Source organism: Python bivittatus, unplaced genomic scaffold (genome assembly GCF_059951505.1).
Source record: "Python bivittatus isolate LINGU-HERP-01145 unplaced genomic scaffold, Pbiv_v1 ctg000700_np1212, whole genome shotgun sequence".
In the NCBI taxonomy this organism is placed as follows: domain Eukaryota; kingdom Metazoa; phylum Chordata; class Lepidosauria; order Squamata; family Pythonidae; genus Python; species Python bivittatus.
Genome location: NW_028277098.1, coordinates 37117341 through 37133886, shown reverse-complemented (window position 1 = coordinate 37133886; position 16546 = coordinate 37117341). Strand labels below are relative to the sequence as shown.

General features: G+C 42.8%; 1 protein-coding gene across 3 annotated transcripts in view; it reads right to left on the bottom strand.

Annotated features, from left to right (window-relative positions):
* The window catches only part of GNG12 (G protein subunit gamma 12), a 49433-nt gene extending 38600 nt beyond the window's left edge, over positions 1 to 10833 (bottom strand). Inside the window, exon 1 of one of the 3 annotated variants that reach the window (XM_088128535.1) lies at positions 10677 to 10833. The gene's annotated coding sequence lies outside the window, so the exon portion shown is untranslated. The other 2 variants (XM_088128536.1, XM_088128537.1) reach the window with 2 other exon arrangements.
* Positions 10834 to 16546: the final 5713 nt, after the last annotated feature.

Here is a 16546-nt window from a genome sequence, read left to right as displayed (position 1 = left end):
CCTCTTTCACCCTCATCAAGAGGCCCTTTAGTTCTTCTTCACTTTCTGCCATTAGGGTGGTATCGTCTGCATATCTTAGGTTATTGATGATTCTCCCTGCAATCTTAATTCCGGCTTGTGATTCTTCCAGCCTGGCATTTCTCATGATGTACTCTGCATATAGGTTAAATAAGCAGGGTGACAGTATACAGCCTTGTCGTACGCCTTTCCCTATTGAACCAATCGGTTGTTCCGTGACCGGTTCTAACTGTTGCTTCTTGGCCCGCATACAGATTTCTCAGGAGACAGGTAAGATGGTCTGGTACCCCCATCTCTTTAAGAATTTCCCACAGTTTGTTGTGATCCACACAATCAAAGGCTTTTGCATAGTCAATGAAGCAGAAGTAGATGTTTTTCTGGAACTCTCGTGCTTTCTCCATGATCCAGCAAATGTTGGCAATTTGATCTCGTTTCTCTGCCTCTTCAAAACCCAGCTTATACATCCGGTAGTTCTTGGTTCATGTACTGCTGAAGCCTAGCTTGTAGGATTTTGAGCATAACCTTGCTAGCATGTGAAATGAGTGCAATTGTGCGATAGTTTGAGCATTCTTTGGCATTGCCCTTCTTTGGAATTGGAACGTAATTGACCTTTTCCAATCCCATGGCCACTGTTGCGTTTTCCAAACTTGCTGGCATATTGAGTGCAACACTTTAACACCATCATCTTTTAGTATTTTAAATAACTCAGCTGGAATACTGTCATCTCCACTAGCTTTGTTGTTAGCAATGCTTCCTAAGGCCCACTTGACTTCACTCTCTAGGATGTCTGGCTAAAGGTCAGTGACCACACCAGCGTGGACATCAGGGACATTAAGATCTTTCTTGTATAGTTCTTCTGTGTATTCTTGCCACCTCTTCTTAATCTCTTCTGCTTGTTAGGTCCCTGCCTTTTTTGTCCTTTATCATGCCCATCTTTGCACTAAATGTTCCTTTGATATCTCCAATTTTCTTGAAGAGATCTCTAGTCTTCCCCATTCTATTGTTTTCCTCAATTTCTTTGCATTGTTCATTTAAGAAGGCCTTCTTATCTCTCCTTGCTATTCTCTGGAAATCTGCATTCAGTTGCTTATATCTTTCCCTTTCACCCTTGCTTTTCGCATTCCTTCTTTCCACAGCTATTTGTAAAGCCTCATCAGACAGCCATTTTGCTTTCTTGCATTTCTTTTTCTTTGGGATGGTTTTAGTTGCTGCCTCCTGTACCGTGTTACGGACCTCTGTCCATAGTTCTTCAGGCACGCTGTCTACCAAATTTAATCCTCTAAATCTATTCATCACCTTCACTGTGTACTCACAAGGAATATGATCTAAGTCATACCTGAGTGGTCTAGTGGTTTTCTCTACATTCTTCAATTTAAGCCTAAATTTTGCAGTAAGAAGCTCATGATCTGAGCCACAGTCAGCTCCTGGTCTTGTTTTTGTTATCTGTATAGAGCTTCTCCATCTTTGGCTGCAAAGTATGTAATCAATCTGGTTTCGGTATTGACCATCTGGTGATGTCCATGTGTAGAGTCGTCTCTTGTGTTGTTGGAAAAGAGTGTTTGCTATGACTAGCTTGTTCTCTTGACAGAATTCTATTAGCCTTTGCCCTGCTTCATTTTGTGCTCCAAGGCCAAACTTGCCTGTTATTCCAATTACTCCTTGACTTCCTACTTTAGCATTCCAATCCCCTATGATGAAAAGGACATCTTTTTTTGGTGCTAGTTCTAGAAGGTGTTGTAGGTCTTCACAGAACCAGTCAACTTCAGCTTCTTCGGCATCAGTGGTTGGGGCATAGACTTGGATTACTGTGATGTTGAATGGTTTGCCTTGGATACGCACTGAGATCATTCTGTCGTTTTTGAGGTTGTACCCCATTACTGCCTTTCCCACTCTCTTATTGACTATGAGTGCAACTCCATTTCTTCTAAGGGTTTCTTGGCCACAGTAGTAGATATAATGGTCATCTGAATTAAATTCACCCATTCCCATCCATTTCAATTCGCTGATTCCCAAGATGTCGACGTTCAATCTTGTCATCTCATGTTTGACCACATCCAGCTTGCCTTGGTTCATAGATCTTACATTCCAGGTACCTATACAATATTGTTCTTTACAGCATCGGACCTTCTTTTCGCTTCCAGATACATCCACAGCTGAACGTCCTTTCGGCTTTGGCCCAGCCACTTCACTCTTTCTGGAGCTACTTGGAAATGCCCTCCGCTCTTCCCCAGTAGCATATTGGACACCTTCCGACCTGAGGGGCTCATCTTCCGGTGTCATATCTTTTAGCCTTTTAACATTGTCCATGGGGTTTTCTTGGCAAGGATACTGGAGTGGGTTGCCATTTCCTTCTCCAGTGGACCACATTTTGTCAGAACTCTCTGTCATGACCTGTCCGTCTTGGGTGGCCCTGCACGGTATAGCTCATGGCTTCACTGAGTTACGCAAGCCCCTTCGCCACGACAAGGCAGTGATCCATGAAGGGGCCTAAATCAGGAAGGCACATAAAAAAAATTTCAAAGACAATGATGAGCATGTGCTGATGATGAGTTAGGCTTTCAGCCTTCTGCAAGGAGGATGGAATATGTGTATGTGTGTGTATGGAAAAATTCAAGAAAACTGTTTTGGGATTCAAAATATCAAAACTCAACAGACTATTCCTCTGCACTATAGTTGCAGTTGTTACTAATGTCTTGTGTAAAATCCAAATTTTTGCTCTCAAGCCAATGTGCCTATTAAGGAAAAATCCAGTATTTTGCTACAGAGAAAAATGAAGATCATTCCCATCCACTTTGAAAGATAATGTATCAGTTGTAGGCACAGACCTAAGGAAGGAAGGAGCATTTAATTCTTAGCAATAAAGCTAACACTTTATTATAACCCTAATTATATTTGATGGGCAGGGGGTAGCTTTTCCTACTGTTAACATAAATGAAGAGGTATGTATCCAACACAAGTAAGCAATTACTGCATAAACACTAAAAATAGGGATTACTGCATAAACACTAAAAATAGAGATTCTTAGGCAATCCAGAATGCGGCAATGGGCATGACAAGGAATATGCTACTGCAACTGGTCCATTACCCACTCTCAAATTATTCTGTAAATATTGAAACATTGCTGAATAACAATGCAATCGTAGTCTGTTGTTTTATCATTTGGAGTCGAATATCTTTACAAATCCTGCTGTTCTTCTGTTCCTTACCTACTGCATCTATAGGAAACAACTTATTATTGAAATTCTCAGTCTGAAATACAGTTTCCTAAAAAGCCTATTTTCTCCAGTTTTGTATGAGTCAGAGCACTGATCCTTCTAGCTCTGTCTTGTGCACCACAATTCCTAGTAGTTCTTCCAAGTAGTTCTAGGAAGCATTACTTCCCAGTAGTTCTGACCAGAGATTTATTTAAAAAAATAAAATGTTTAAAAAAAATATTTTCAGATGAAGTGAAACTGAAAGGGTAGCTAATACCATAAAAGTCAAATCAACATTCAGACAATTTTGTTAAACCAGAACATTGAGCTAAAACTAACATTTAACAAAGTTAAAAGTCAAATCCTGAATTTAGGATGAAATAAAAGAGGTTCAAATGTCTTATCTGATCACAAGCTGAATCTAAGCCAACAGTGTGATGCATCTCATAAAAAAAGCTAATGCTAAAAAAACAGGGACTTGTTCAAACATGGCACCTTAAAAGCCCTCCAAGTGGAATCCTGTTTTATTTCACTGTCATATATCTTCTTTCAATTATCAATAATCCTTGAGTTTCGGTTTATATGCAAAGCAGTTGCATATGACCCACTCCTCTTTTTGTTGTTGTTGCTATTGCTTTGTCAGTGTGTCATCTTATTGTTAGCCACCTTGCTGATCTTTAAACTGAAAGGTACAATAAATATATTTTAAAATAATTAAACTCCATAAAAAACCAAAGTGCTTTTTATTATGCTTTTTCCAATTGTTCTTCAGACACTAGAAAAACATTGGCCAAATGTTCCACAATCAGATATTTTCCTCATCTAGGATGAATAAAATCTATGCCTGAGCAAAGAGTGCCTGACTCCTTTTGCAGGATCAAAAGATCACAGATCAGATGCTTACGAAATAGCCTGCCTATCCAAAGCAAAATTCTGGTTCCAGAACATACCACTACAGGGCAAATCCTCCAATCTTGCTAGTAGGATTTTCCCTACGATATTAAACCCATCCCCGTTAGTGGTATGTGCTTCTTTATTCTTGAAAAAAAATCTGCATTCATTGCCAATAGGCTTCTGGACCAAATTAAAGTACCAATTATCAATTTACCAATTAAACTGCCATCACCTTTAAAGGCTTTTATAGTGCAGCACCAAGATATATCAGGTACCTTGCTAAAATCAAATCTGCCCATCCAGTCCAGCCATTTAGAGTAGGCCTGTGGAAGTCCTCTCTCTTTGTGAGGTTCATGGAGCATGGGCCAGGTGACAGCAGTGGCCCCCATTTTATATCTGGATGGCCTGTATTCTGTCCCCGGAGGTATGGATGGCCCCTACTCAACAGACATTTCAAAAACAGTCCCAAGAAGCACTGTTCCAGCAGACATTTAGCATTTAGATTAAGTGAATGGCATCCCTGAAACAGCAGCTTCCTTCTTGTTTGCTTTTTAAAAAGTGTATTACTTTTATCTGTTTTTAATATCCTTTTTTGGACTTTATTGTGCCCACTCAGAGTGTCAGAATTGAGGTTGATTATAAACACTGTTAAAAACAAACAAATGAATACTGACTAGCGTCCAGCCACCACAATATGATCGGGGCTTTTTTGTCTGCCCCCTCCTATGCAGCCAACAGCCCAGAACCCCTCTAGAGCAACTATACAGACAGATTTAGCTTATGGGTACAAAAGCTGTCTCCACTGCATAACTACTAAGTACCTTTAGACGACTGCATCCCTTATGTTTCCCATACTAGGGTGCAATTCTTATTCAAAGTCCAACATGACCCATCATATTGCTTTTTATTATAGCAATTTTTTGCTCAAATACTTGCACTGTGTTCTCCAAGTTCCTAATAATCCTTTGTAGTCATAATTTCACTGAGACCTCGCCCCAACGCTATCCTTCCACAATCTCTTTCTAGGCCCCATATACAACAATTAGCGTACAAGAGACTACAGGTAGTCCTTGACTTACGACCACAACTGAGACCAGAACTTCTGTTGCTAAGCGATGTGGTCGTTAAGCAAGTTGCACCTAACTTTACAACCATTTTTGCTCACTTTTGTTGAGTGAATCACTACAGTTGTTAAGCAAATCCAGCTTCCCCCATTGACTTTAACTGTTGGAAGCCCCCTGGGAAGGTTGCAAATGGCGATCACATGACCTTGGGATGCTGCAACTGTCATAAATACATACCGGTTGCCAAGTGCCCACATTTTGATCATGTGACCGCAGGGATGCTGCGACAGTCACATGATCAAAAGTGCAAGGATCGACAGTAAGTCATTTTTTTCAGCATCATCATAACTTTGAACAGTTGTTAAATGAATGGTCATAACTCAAGGACTACCTGTATAAGCTTGCCCGCTCCCCATATTCAAAAAGCTGTAATTGAATTTGAAAAGTCACTCTAATTTGAAGGCAGATCTATTGATCCCTGCTTCCTCTGTTCCTTGATCAGCCAGGCGTTTGACACAAGAAGATGCTAATATCATTTCTAATAAATCAAAGCCCTTTTTGGTACATTTTCAAGCATGTGGTAGATTAAACTAGTCCAGCCTGCATTAGGTGAGTAATATCTATCCTGAATTATTCCAATTCACCCAAGATGTAGGTTTCACTCTAAGCTGGCTGGGAACACACCCAATAAAAATGAATGGCTGAAATGTGTTGAGTATCTCTTCAGTTGGGTTTTTTTTAAAAAGCTAATTAATAGTTATTACTTCTCACCCAAACTTCTGTTGCTCCAAGAAGTTCTTAACTGAATTTTCCCTCTCCCAGATAGTTATGGGCTGTTTTCATATTCCCCATTATCTGTTGTCAGTCAGAGTTCCTTTCTTAGTCCTGTTTGCCTCCATAAGCATCTATGTATACATACATACATACATACATACATACATACATACATACATACATACACCATCTACCTCTTTGTCCCCAGCAGTGTCTCCCACATAGATACATGCACAAGGATTGCTAAAGAACATTCAGTGGAAAGATAAGAAAGAGTATTACTAGGAGTTAGGGGCATTTTCTGGGGAACTCACCCTGTCTATATGTCTGAGTTTGTTTTCCTCCTCTGGAGAAAGGAGAGATCAAATGTTATTACTGGCTTATTCTGAAGGAGACAACTGAGCATAATTTTGCTCCTTTTTTTAAAGAAGGAGAAAGCAAACAGAATGCAAAACATTTGCCCAATATATAATCTGGCTCTTGCAGATCCCAAACATTTTCAGGTCTGCAAATGACTGTTATACCAATCTTATAATCCAAGGTCATTTATCTCATGTACCTGAAGTGAAAAAATAAAACCCTTACTTGGACCATCCATTATAGACTTTGATCCTAAGAAACTCATTGATATGTGCAGTTTCTATAGTGCAGAGACCACAAAATACACGGAAGGATACAAACACTAAATGCTTTAGCAATAACTTGTATCTGAAGCATTATATTTTGTATTAGTTTTATAGCATAATTCATTCATTTCTTATTCAGCTGTGTAGAAACCTTCCAAGCCTGAAAAACACTTCTTGCATGTGGTAATTTATCTTTATACAATATAGCAAACTGATGCAGTTCCTTTGAGACACTGGCCTGGTTCACATAATAGCCATACACTGCTTGTTTGACTTTGGCACTTAGCATGCTATATGAATACAGTCACTGTGGTTTAAAAATCATGGTTTATACGTCAGTATGTAATTTAGTTTATAATTTAGTATAATTCAGTAAATCATGATGGAACAAACTGTGGGAAGTGCAAGGCATGAAACCAGTTAGTCTATGCCAGTAGGGCTCAACATCTGACTACTGTATTACAAACTCTGTCTGCTGGTGAAGTGAGACACTATTTTTTTACTGCTATAAACGCTGAAGCCAACCAAAGATGAACTGTGAAATATATTCCATCTCCACAATAATGCAAAATAATCAAAATTCTGCAAGTCCTGAAGCTGTAATACAAGACTTATCTGACTACTGCAGAATTATAACAATAACCCACTTTCAAATTATGATAAAACTGAACAATTGAGTACCAACCTCTCAAAATTCTTCTAATCTTAACTCACCACCAAGGACTAAAACCAAGAGAAAAACAATTTCTGGTATTCAAATTGCCATTCACATCATTTTATTTACATGAGTGTGTGTCAAAGGAGTTGAGCTTGACTCCTGATAATTTCATGGACCCATCCATTTAGTTTTCTTTGCAACAATGCGGAAGTGATTTACCACTGGGATGATTTTTTAAAAAACTTCTTAGTTTATCCTATAACTCTGGGATTCCCTGGAAGTAGTACCAAGTCAAGAGTATATGGAACCCCTAGGCCACATTGACTGATGGTGCCACCTCGCACTGATACAAAGATTTGCAATTTTAGAATGATCTGGAAGACCCCATGCTGGCATCCTAGGCCAGTGTCTACTCAGCCTTAGCTTAAAGCCAGCCTTGCCCAGAGGTCTCCTATCCAAGAACTAACCAGCCCTGCAATAAATCAAATTTAAAAAAAGCATGATGGATATGTGCAAATGCTGAAAACTGTCAAAATGTTAACATTTACAATAGTCTTTAAAATGAAAATTAAATAAATACGTGTAGCGTAGTCCCTAAAATATGCCATACTCTAAATCTCCAAGGAACTAGTTTATACTGTAAAATATTTTAGGCATACATGCTATGGAACCTATGAAAGTAGTTCCATAAAATCTAAGCCAAATGCAAAGTCTGTAACAGAAAACAGTGCTAACTTCAATTCATCATAATGACATTATTTTTTTCTATTTGCGCAGCTACTAAAAAAATTTAAAAAAAATATGGAAGTTGAAGCTAAAGCTTTCTTAGAGCAAATATTTTCATGTCACCCAAAACACTTATAATATGCTGACAGTTATAATCATATAAGCAAACATAAGGGAGGGATTCTAGCTTAAAAGAAATTTAAATAGTGCTTGTCTTAAACAGCTATTAAATAGAAGAAGCTGCTTAATCCAACGCTGTTGGATTTCATTATGCAGTAAGTCTTGTTTCATTTCCATAACAAACAAAACCAACTTTAAGCATGACAGAACACGTTCAACAACTCCCTAATGTTCTGCTGTCCCATTTTCTTGCAACTAGCTTCCCAACATCAGGCCTCCACAAATCCACTTGCCAAGTATCAGGACAAAAAAGAAATCCTTCTTCCATTCTGAACTTGGAAATGTGAGGAGGAGTCCTTCACATTGTGCTGAACTTGTGGTAGACTGGGAATATAAAAATCCCCTCCAGAAAGGTGGAGAAGTATGTTAAGAACTCGAAATTTCAACTGTCTTAAACTTTGGAACAGATAGAAACTCACCATCGGTGACAGATTAATACTAAGTGAGATATGAGAGGCCCACTTCCTTTCTCAATTTCTCTGGCACATGCAGAGCACTATGGGAAGGATCAGTGACAACTATCACTTATGGCAGTCTAGAAAGCAAGAGTGTGGATTCCTGCCAATCATACTGTTACCTTGGGGAGGAAATGCAATTATTATTCAGCAGACATTTCACTGGCAATGGTGAAAGTGTAGCGCTTATTACTGTTCCGCAGCATATACTCCATAGTCACACAACATTCAGATTGGAACAACTACTTCCTTTTTTCCTCCTCTTACAACATCCTCAGTACTGGGTGGAGTCTTATTAGGCTCGCTTTCACAAATTGTATGGATTTTTTGTTATAGAAAATACAAGCAGCTTAAGGAAAAGTAGACAGTGGAAGGCCTCTTGATAACAATTTTCTCCTGCCTCTCCTCTTCATGCTTCTGTACAAAAGAATTTGTTCTTTCCATTGACAAATTCTGCCTTTTTGAAAAAGATTTCAAAAGTAGAAATAGAAGACTTGTGTATTTTTGCCAAAGTACAGAATACAAATTATGTGTGTGGCACCCAGAACATCACTGAAATACCGCCACCAGAAAAAAAGTGAGTATACCATTACAAGCTAGAACCATCTCCAGCTACCATGCAGACTGTTGACTTTTTGTACAGGTACAAATGCAAAGATCTATGAAGTTCAGCAACTGAGTGAATATCGACTCATTAGCATGATTTATCTATGACATTTTGGTGATGAGAAAATAGCATCCACACTGCACTGGACACACAGTACAAAATAAGCAGCCACCATCTACAAAATGCTGCAGCCGATGTTCTAAACATTTTGAATAATGTCTTGTCTGCTTACGGTATTCATAAAGGACAAAGATGAGTCTTCCAACCAAACAATAGTGATTGTTCATCAACCAAAAACCAATCTACCATATACTGATTTCCCCAATCTGGTGCCCTGCTGGCTCAGGCTGATGATAGTCAACGTCCAAGAAATCTGGATAGTACCTGGTCGGAGGTAATCAGGAACAGATAAAGGAAGCTTTCTCTCTTGCTGTGCTTGTCTGCTTATGGTATTCATACCACACCTCTTTTTTACTGAGGGAAGACAACAGAATTTTTAAAATTCAAGCCCAAGTTCTAAGGACTGTGTGATTGTCTTTGATGAAAGTGGGCTGAAACTGCCATACATTCTCACAGGCAAACCAAACCCAGTACATGAATACAGACCACTAAACACCTGGGCCAGAGCAATGTCTAGTTTCTCTACACTAATCTTCTGTGTTTCTGAAATAAGGGCCAGTCCAGCAGCCTAGGAAACACCGGGGACAACCTGACGCCACCTTCCCAGTATGGATCTGGGGACAGCCAGTAACTCACCGGGCTTGAGAAGGAGGCTACAGAAATTAAGCAAGGGTAGTTTCCTAAACAACTGTAAGCCGAGACAACTAAATGACAGGCTGACGCTCAGTGAAACCAGTTAGGGAGGAGAAAGACAGGCAAGGGTTCATTGCCTCAGAACCTGGAGCTGCTTTCAGGCCCAGGCCTTGCTCTTCGGCTTCGCAACAGCGTCTGTCTGGCCGCCCCGAGGCGGAGAGAGCTCTCACTCCCCTGGACACACAACGACGCCGGGTCTCTAATGTTTCCTCCGGGCGTCTCCTCGCTAATCCAGACAACGAACAGCTTTCGGGGGGGCGGGGAGAAAAAAAAGAGCAGGGCACCCGAACCAGGCTTCCCCACCCTCGCAAGTGCGGCCGGTACCAAGGGGCAGCCAGGAGGGCCAGCGCCAGGGGGATCCGGGAAGAGTGGCCTAGCGGCCCGAGCGCCGTCCCCGCGCCGCGGCCACGCCTTGTCCAGCGCCCCGCAGCGGCGGGAAAGTGCGCGGCGGCCCCCGGTTCCCAGCGCCGCCGCCTGAACCACGCCGCCAGCGAGGGAGGAAGGGCAGCAGCGGGCAGAGCGAGGGGCAGTCCTTACCCGCCAGCCGTCGCCGCAATGGCGAGAGGCGGAGACAACCCGGGACAGGGAAGGAGGAAGGACGGCGCTGCCTCTCGCGGAGACCCTCCCGCTCCGCCAAGCCGCCCCGCTCCTGCGCGCCCTCGCTCACCGTCCGCGGGTCCGTCCCTCGGCGCCCCCAACCCGCTCGGCCAGCGCGCCTCCGCCCTCGCAGCTCGGGACTCCTCCGTCTCTATGGGCGACCGGAGCTGGCCGACCTCTCACCCGCTCCTCCTCCTCTCCTCCTCCCGCGGCTGGCTCCGCCTGGCCCCGGGCGGGGAAGGCGACGAGGCTTCCTGGACCGCAGCGGAGCTCCCTTCGCCCGCTCGCCCGGCGGCGCCCTGCCAGCGCCGTGGGAGGCTGCCTCTTCGCTTCCCCGCGCCCGGCAGGCCGGCTCCGCGGCGGCGGCGTCCAAGCCCCGTGCCTGAGCCCCAGGTTGGGCCGGCGGGGCGAGTGCAGTTGCTCGGCTCAGCCCCTGCTGGATGCCGTGCAGCGCCGTGCCGAGCGCCCGGCGGGCGCGGCGTGGGGAATTCGCCCGACGGGAGGCCGCGGAGCCAGGCAGCGCTTCGCGTTTCAAGAAGGCCGGGAAGGATCGTGATCCTCGGTTGTCCGGCTAAGCCGAGCCGGGGGCTCCAGGAGCCCTATAGACCGTGTGCCATCAAGTCGTTTTCGACTCCTAGCGACCACATAGACAGACCTCTATAGGAACCCCATAGAGACCCATAATGAGGGCAAGTCCTCCCGCCAGTTGCTCTTCAGAGACGTATGAATTTACCCCTCATAGCGCATCCCCGGGACGTTTCTTCCAGGAAACGTCAATTCTTGAAGGGGGCTTTCTTGATTCTATGGGGAAAGTTCAGATTGGCCAGAGCCTGACCGAAAAGCACGTCGTTATTCTTGTATTTTTGTTGGGTTTTAGAAGACAGGTCCACCTGGGGTACAGACGAATTTCAAGGTGACTTCCAACGCATTGTAATAACTCACAACCACCCTCATAACCAAGAAAGTTTGATCCCATAGCCAATGTATCATCAAAAGTATATGCTTACCGATAAACGGTATGCTTGGAGTCGGTGTGCTGTATGAATCGAGGCATTTGAGTTAATAAACTACATTTGGGTGAAGCCAGCCGATATTGTTTACACAGCAAACCATGGTTTAGCCTGATGTGTGAACATATGTGCAAAAGGTGAACTGTTTCATGCTCTCCACTGCTGTTGATCTTTTCCCCCTGATTTGTAATATCACATATAGCCAGTAGATGGCAACATCTCTTTATGAAAAGTTGCCCGTAGAAGGACCACTTTGACTATCCTGAAAAGGACAAAAATGTAGGCCACGCTTTATTTCAGACAGAATAAATGAGCCCTAACCAAACAGAGTAGAATTTATAGCTGTGACTTAAGAGTCTGCTTAGCAGAAGAATTTCTGCTCATTTCTTTCTCTGGGCAAGTCGCTGGAAGGTTGAGGCCTGCCACTTGTTCTTTAGAAGGAGAAATGGAAATCCTGGATTTGGTAGGCCTAGCACTGAAGATGCTGCCTAGCCGGGTAACAAAACGTTTGCAAGAAAACAACCAAGCTCAGGGAACCCCAAGGACTCCACAGTGGGTGGGCTTGATCCATACCTGGCTTCTTAGGGCAGCTGGTCAAGACAGGAGGGGGTGGCTCCAGGAGATAAGGCGGTCTCTGGATTCATCTGTGTTTGATCACTTTTGCCTGGTCACCAGCCTGCCTTGTCAGGAACTCTGACCTTCTCTTGTTGGGAAATCAACTACAGAGAATACTAGAGGAAATGGGTTAACTGGATCATTTTCAACCAGGATTCCTTTTCATTCATAGGACATAAATAGCATCCGTTGCTCTGTAGAAGACCTTTGTCAGGACCTATATGGGGGGAATGTGCCCATGTTGGTCCTATTTGACCTCTTAGTGGTGTTTAATAACATAAACTACTTCTGGATATCTACAAGGATTGGGAACGCTGTTCAATGGTAGATTGTTCCTACCTAAACGAGTAGTTCCAGCCAGTGTTTGGAGGAGAAGCTTGACCCCATGTATACTCTAATGGGGGTTCCACAGAGCTCATTCATCTCATCTATGTTGTTTATGAAACCACTGAAAGAGGATGTCCACCATCCACAGATGACATCATGTTACACATTGTCACCCTGGTCCAAGCCAGAGATGTCATAGATGTCCTGAACCAGTGTTTGGAAACTCTGAGGATGGAGATAGGGAACAACAAGCTCAGATTAAATCCTACCAATGGGTGATCCAATATTGGCCCCACTACTGGATAGGATTGTGTTCCTCCCAAAAGAGGTGATTTGTCATGTAGAAGCTGCGAGCAGAGTGGTCCTTCACTTAGTTATGACCCTACTTGGAATAGGATGCCCTGGTGATGGTGACTCACACTCTGATCATGATTCCGAAGCTGCAGCTAGGTCAACATGTGGTAGCTAGATTATTGGTAGGACAGCCATGCTAATGCCAAGTAACACCTACTTTGAAGTTGCTGCATTACTTACCAGCAGACTTCCTATTCAAGTGCTAATTATTATCTTTAATTAGTTAAAACTAATTTAGAGCACCACCATTCACTATAATTGTCATACCTACTGTACTTCAAACCACCTTTGCCTCTACCTATACTACCTCATACATTGATTTTTGTTCTTTAAACTTCTCACCATTCTATTTTTCAGGATCTCATCAGGAACTTTGTCCACCCATTACTTTCTTGATCTTAATCCATTCATTCTTTCTTATATATTAACAGTATTAATATATAGCCCCCATCCAATGACTCTGGGCAGTGAATAGAAGAATCTCAAAAGAGCAATCTCCCCAAACAACAATAATGCACTGTTTTTAGGTGCCTTTCTAGCCGCCGCCACCAGTACTACTACTACTACTACTTCTACTTCTTCCTCTTCCTCCTCCTCTTCCTCCCCCTCCCCCTCTTCTTCCTCTTCCTCTTCCTCCTCCCCCTCCCCCTCTTCTTCCTCTTCCTCTTCCTCCTCCCCCTCCCCCTCTTCTTCTTCTTCCTCTTCCTCTTCTTCTCCCTCCTCTTACTCCCCGTCCCCTCTTCCTCTTCTTTTCTTCCTCTTCCTCTTCCTCCTCCTCCTTCTCCTCCTCCTTCTCCTTCTCCTTTCCTTAGAGGGGCAGCCCCTCATGTCTCTTGGAATGCATTTCTGGAGAATCTTCTTCCTTTGGGTGCAACTAGTAGAGCTTGCCTTTGAAAGGGGTCTCATGTGATATTTGGAATACAGCTGTAGACCAGAATTCCAAACAATCTGTTTGACCTGATGGAATTTCAGTGCTGAGTCCAGTACTTGACAAACTGAAGTCAAATAACAAGATCCAGTAATGTCAGAGAGAGTCTCTTTTCAGGCTACAACTGTATAAAACATTGCTTAGATTATTGCCATTATGGCATAAACAGATCTGCACAAACATTTCTGAACAACTCTTGGCAGAGCTATTCTAAATTTATATTATGACTGGATGAGAGATCTGTTCCTGTGACACAGGATAGCTACCATATCCAGTTCACACTCAGGCTGCTAAAATAAAAGAAAATAAAAGGAAGACATACAGCCAGAAAATATAAACATGTAAAAAACAATAAGCATGCCCAAGGCACCTCTAGAAATACTGGCCGAGAGCATCTTTTCCAGATTCTGGAAATCTAGATTCTGTTGTTGCCACTGAGAAGGACCAAGAGAACTTATAATGGTGGAATGTGCTTCCAAGCATAAACCCCTCTATCATCACCCATATAATTTCCGTACCCCGTCTTATACTGTGTATAATGCACACGAATGAGAAGCAGGAAATGCCATCCAGCACAGCACTGACAGAGCTGCAGAGAGCCCACACAGCCTTCTAGGCACATGAGTTCAGGACTCAAGTCAAATGTTGACTTTAACAAGCAGACCAAGGAAGGGCAACTAGTGAAACATAGTGACAGCCTTCTTGACAGGTTCACAGTCTAGGCTTTGAACAGGGCCATAAAGGAGAAGAGCATCCTGGGCAAATTTCTGCATTGCTGGGAGGAAGGGAAAGGGAAAGGAAACCCATATAAGTGACAAAAGAGACAGATTGCAAACCAAGTAGTCTTTAGCTTGTGAAAATCATAGTAAGGCATTGACCTTTCTCCACGATCTGTACTTTCAATGCCAGGTCAGACAATCCAGGAATATAGTTACTTCAGAAGAATGGATGTCATCATTCACTATGGGCATGCTAGAAGATCCTGGTTCCAGATCCCAAGTCCTTGAATCCCAGATGCATCTGTGACCATGGACATGAGTGCTGTTTATACCACGAGCCCTACTTCTGCATGTGCTTCCAGCTCCTTTGAAGCAGCCTTGTTTTTGAAATTCATGTTGCCAAACCCAAACTGGCTCTACTATTTTGCACTATAAGCCACCCCAGCCAGGCAGTACCCCAAATTGGACTTCCTTTTCCTCAACTTCCTCCCATTTGTATCTCTGTCTAAAAGTATCAAACACCCTGGAAGCAATATTCATCCCCCTTGTGCCTATATACACCAGAACAGAAAGAAGAGGGCTACTGTATCTGCTCTGGCTCACTCAAGCTCTGATCACTTCTCAGCATTTTCACTGCAGTGTGTGATTCTCCCATCTGATAACCTTGGGGCTAACTCATAATCCTAAAATCTGCAGATGAGAAGTGAGACTGAGGGCTGATCTGCACAACCAAGACGCCCAGCATAAATATGGTCCACTAACTCTTTCTCAATGGTAGGAACGTAAGAGGTTCTCTTCTACTCACCACCACTCTCCACTCATCATTTCCTGTTATAGATCAAAAATAATATTTTCTGACTTGTGCTGGCTGAAATCATGCTGTCTGGTTTTATTTATTTAATAAAGGAAAATTACTTGCAGCAGTTGTACAAATACAGCCAGAGAATGTCTACATTTAATAAAAACATAGAAAAGGCAAACCGTATCACCATGTAAACAATGAGGCTCAATGACTATAAAATACATGAGTCAAACCTTGCTCAGGCATTTGCCTGAATATATGAGAGCGAAAAAATGGGCCCATTTATGGTGACTCAGTTTAGTCTCCCCTGCTCCTTGCCATATGCTGTCCTGTTCTTGTAACTGAGGGAAGAAGGTGGAATCATGTTCACCTGAATGCAAATATATCTCTCTGAGTGATCCTGGATCCTGATTCCTTCAGAACAATTCTATTCAGAATTATGGAGGCATGACTTCTTCACAGACTACAGCTCACCTGATTATAGGCACACAGTATTATCCTCATTATTTCCTATTTTTTTAACACTGTTTTTACAGCAAGATTACAAAAAAATAAAAAGTGCAAAAAAAATTAAATTAAAAGTACAGAAAAGCTACTTGGAAAAGCCTCCATAGGCTGGTGTTCTGTAAGGCAGCTGTTAACTTTTGCCAACCTGCTTTTTCAAATATATGTACCTGCCAGTGCCCCCATCCTTGGCCAGCTGGAGGGCACTAAGGTAGGAGAAAGTTGTCCTGCAGAATTTCTCAGGAGCTGTACTAGGAGCTAAGCCAGTCTTGTCCAAACATGGCCACTTTAAGATGAGTGGACTTCAACTCCCAGAATTCTGGCTGGGGAATTCTGGGAGTTGAAGTCCACTCATCTTAAAGTGGCCACGTTTGGACAACGCTGAGCTAAGCACGTCCACGTTGTGGAATATACAGCATCTTCCAGGTATGTTGGATTTCTGGAAAAAGAAAAAGAAATATTTTTTCATTGTGGAAGGCTGTACTGTAGCAATAGTTTAGAGCAGCGTTTCTCAACCTTGGGAACTTTAAGATGTGTGGACTTCAATTCCCAGAATTCCCCACCCAGCACGGGGATGAAGTCCACACATCTTAAGGTTCCCAAGGTTGAGAAACACTAGTTAGAATGATAATCATAAACAGGCTGTTTTAGGCTACCATACTTATTTTTATAACTATGTAA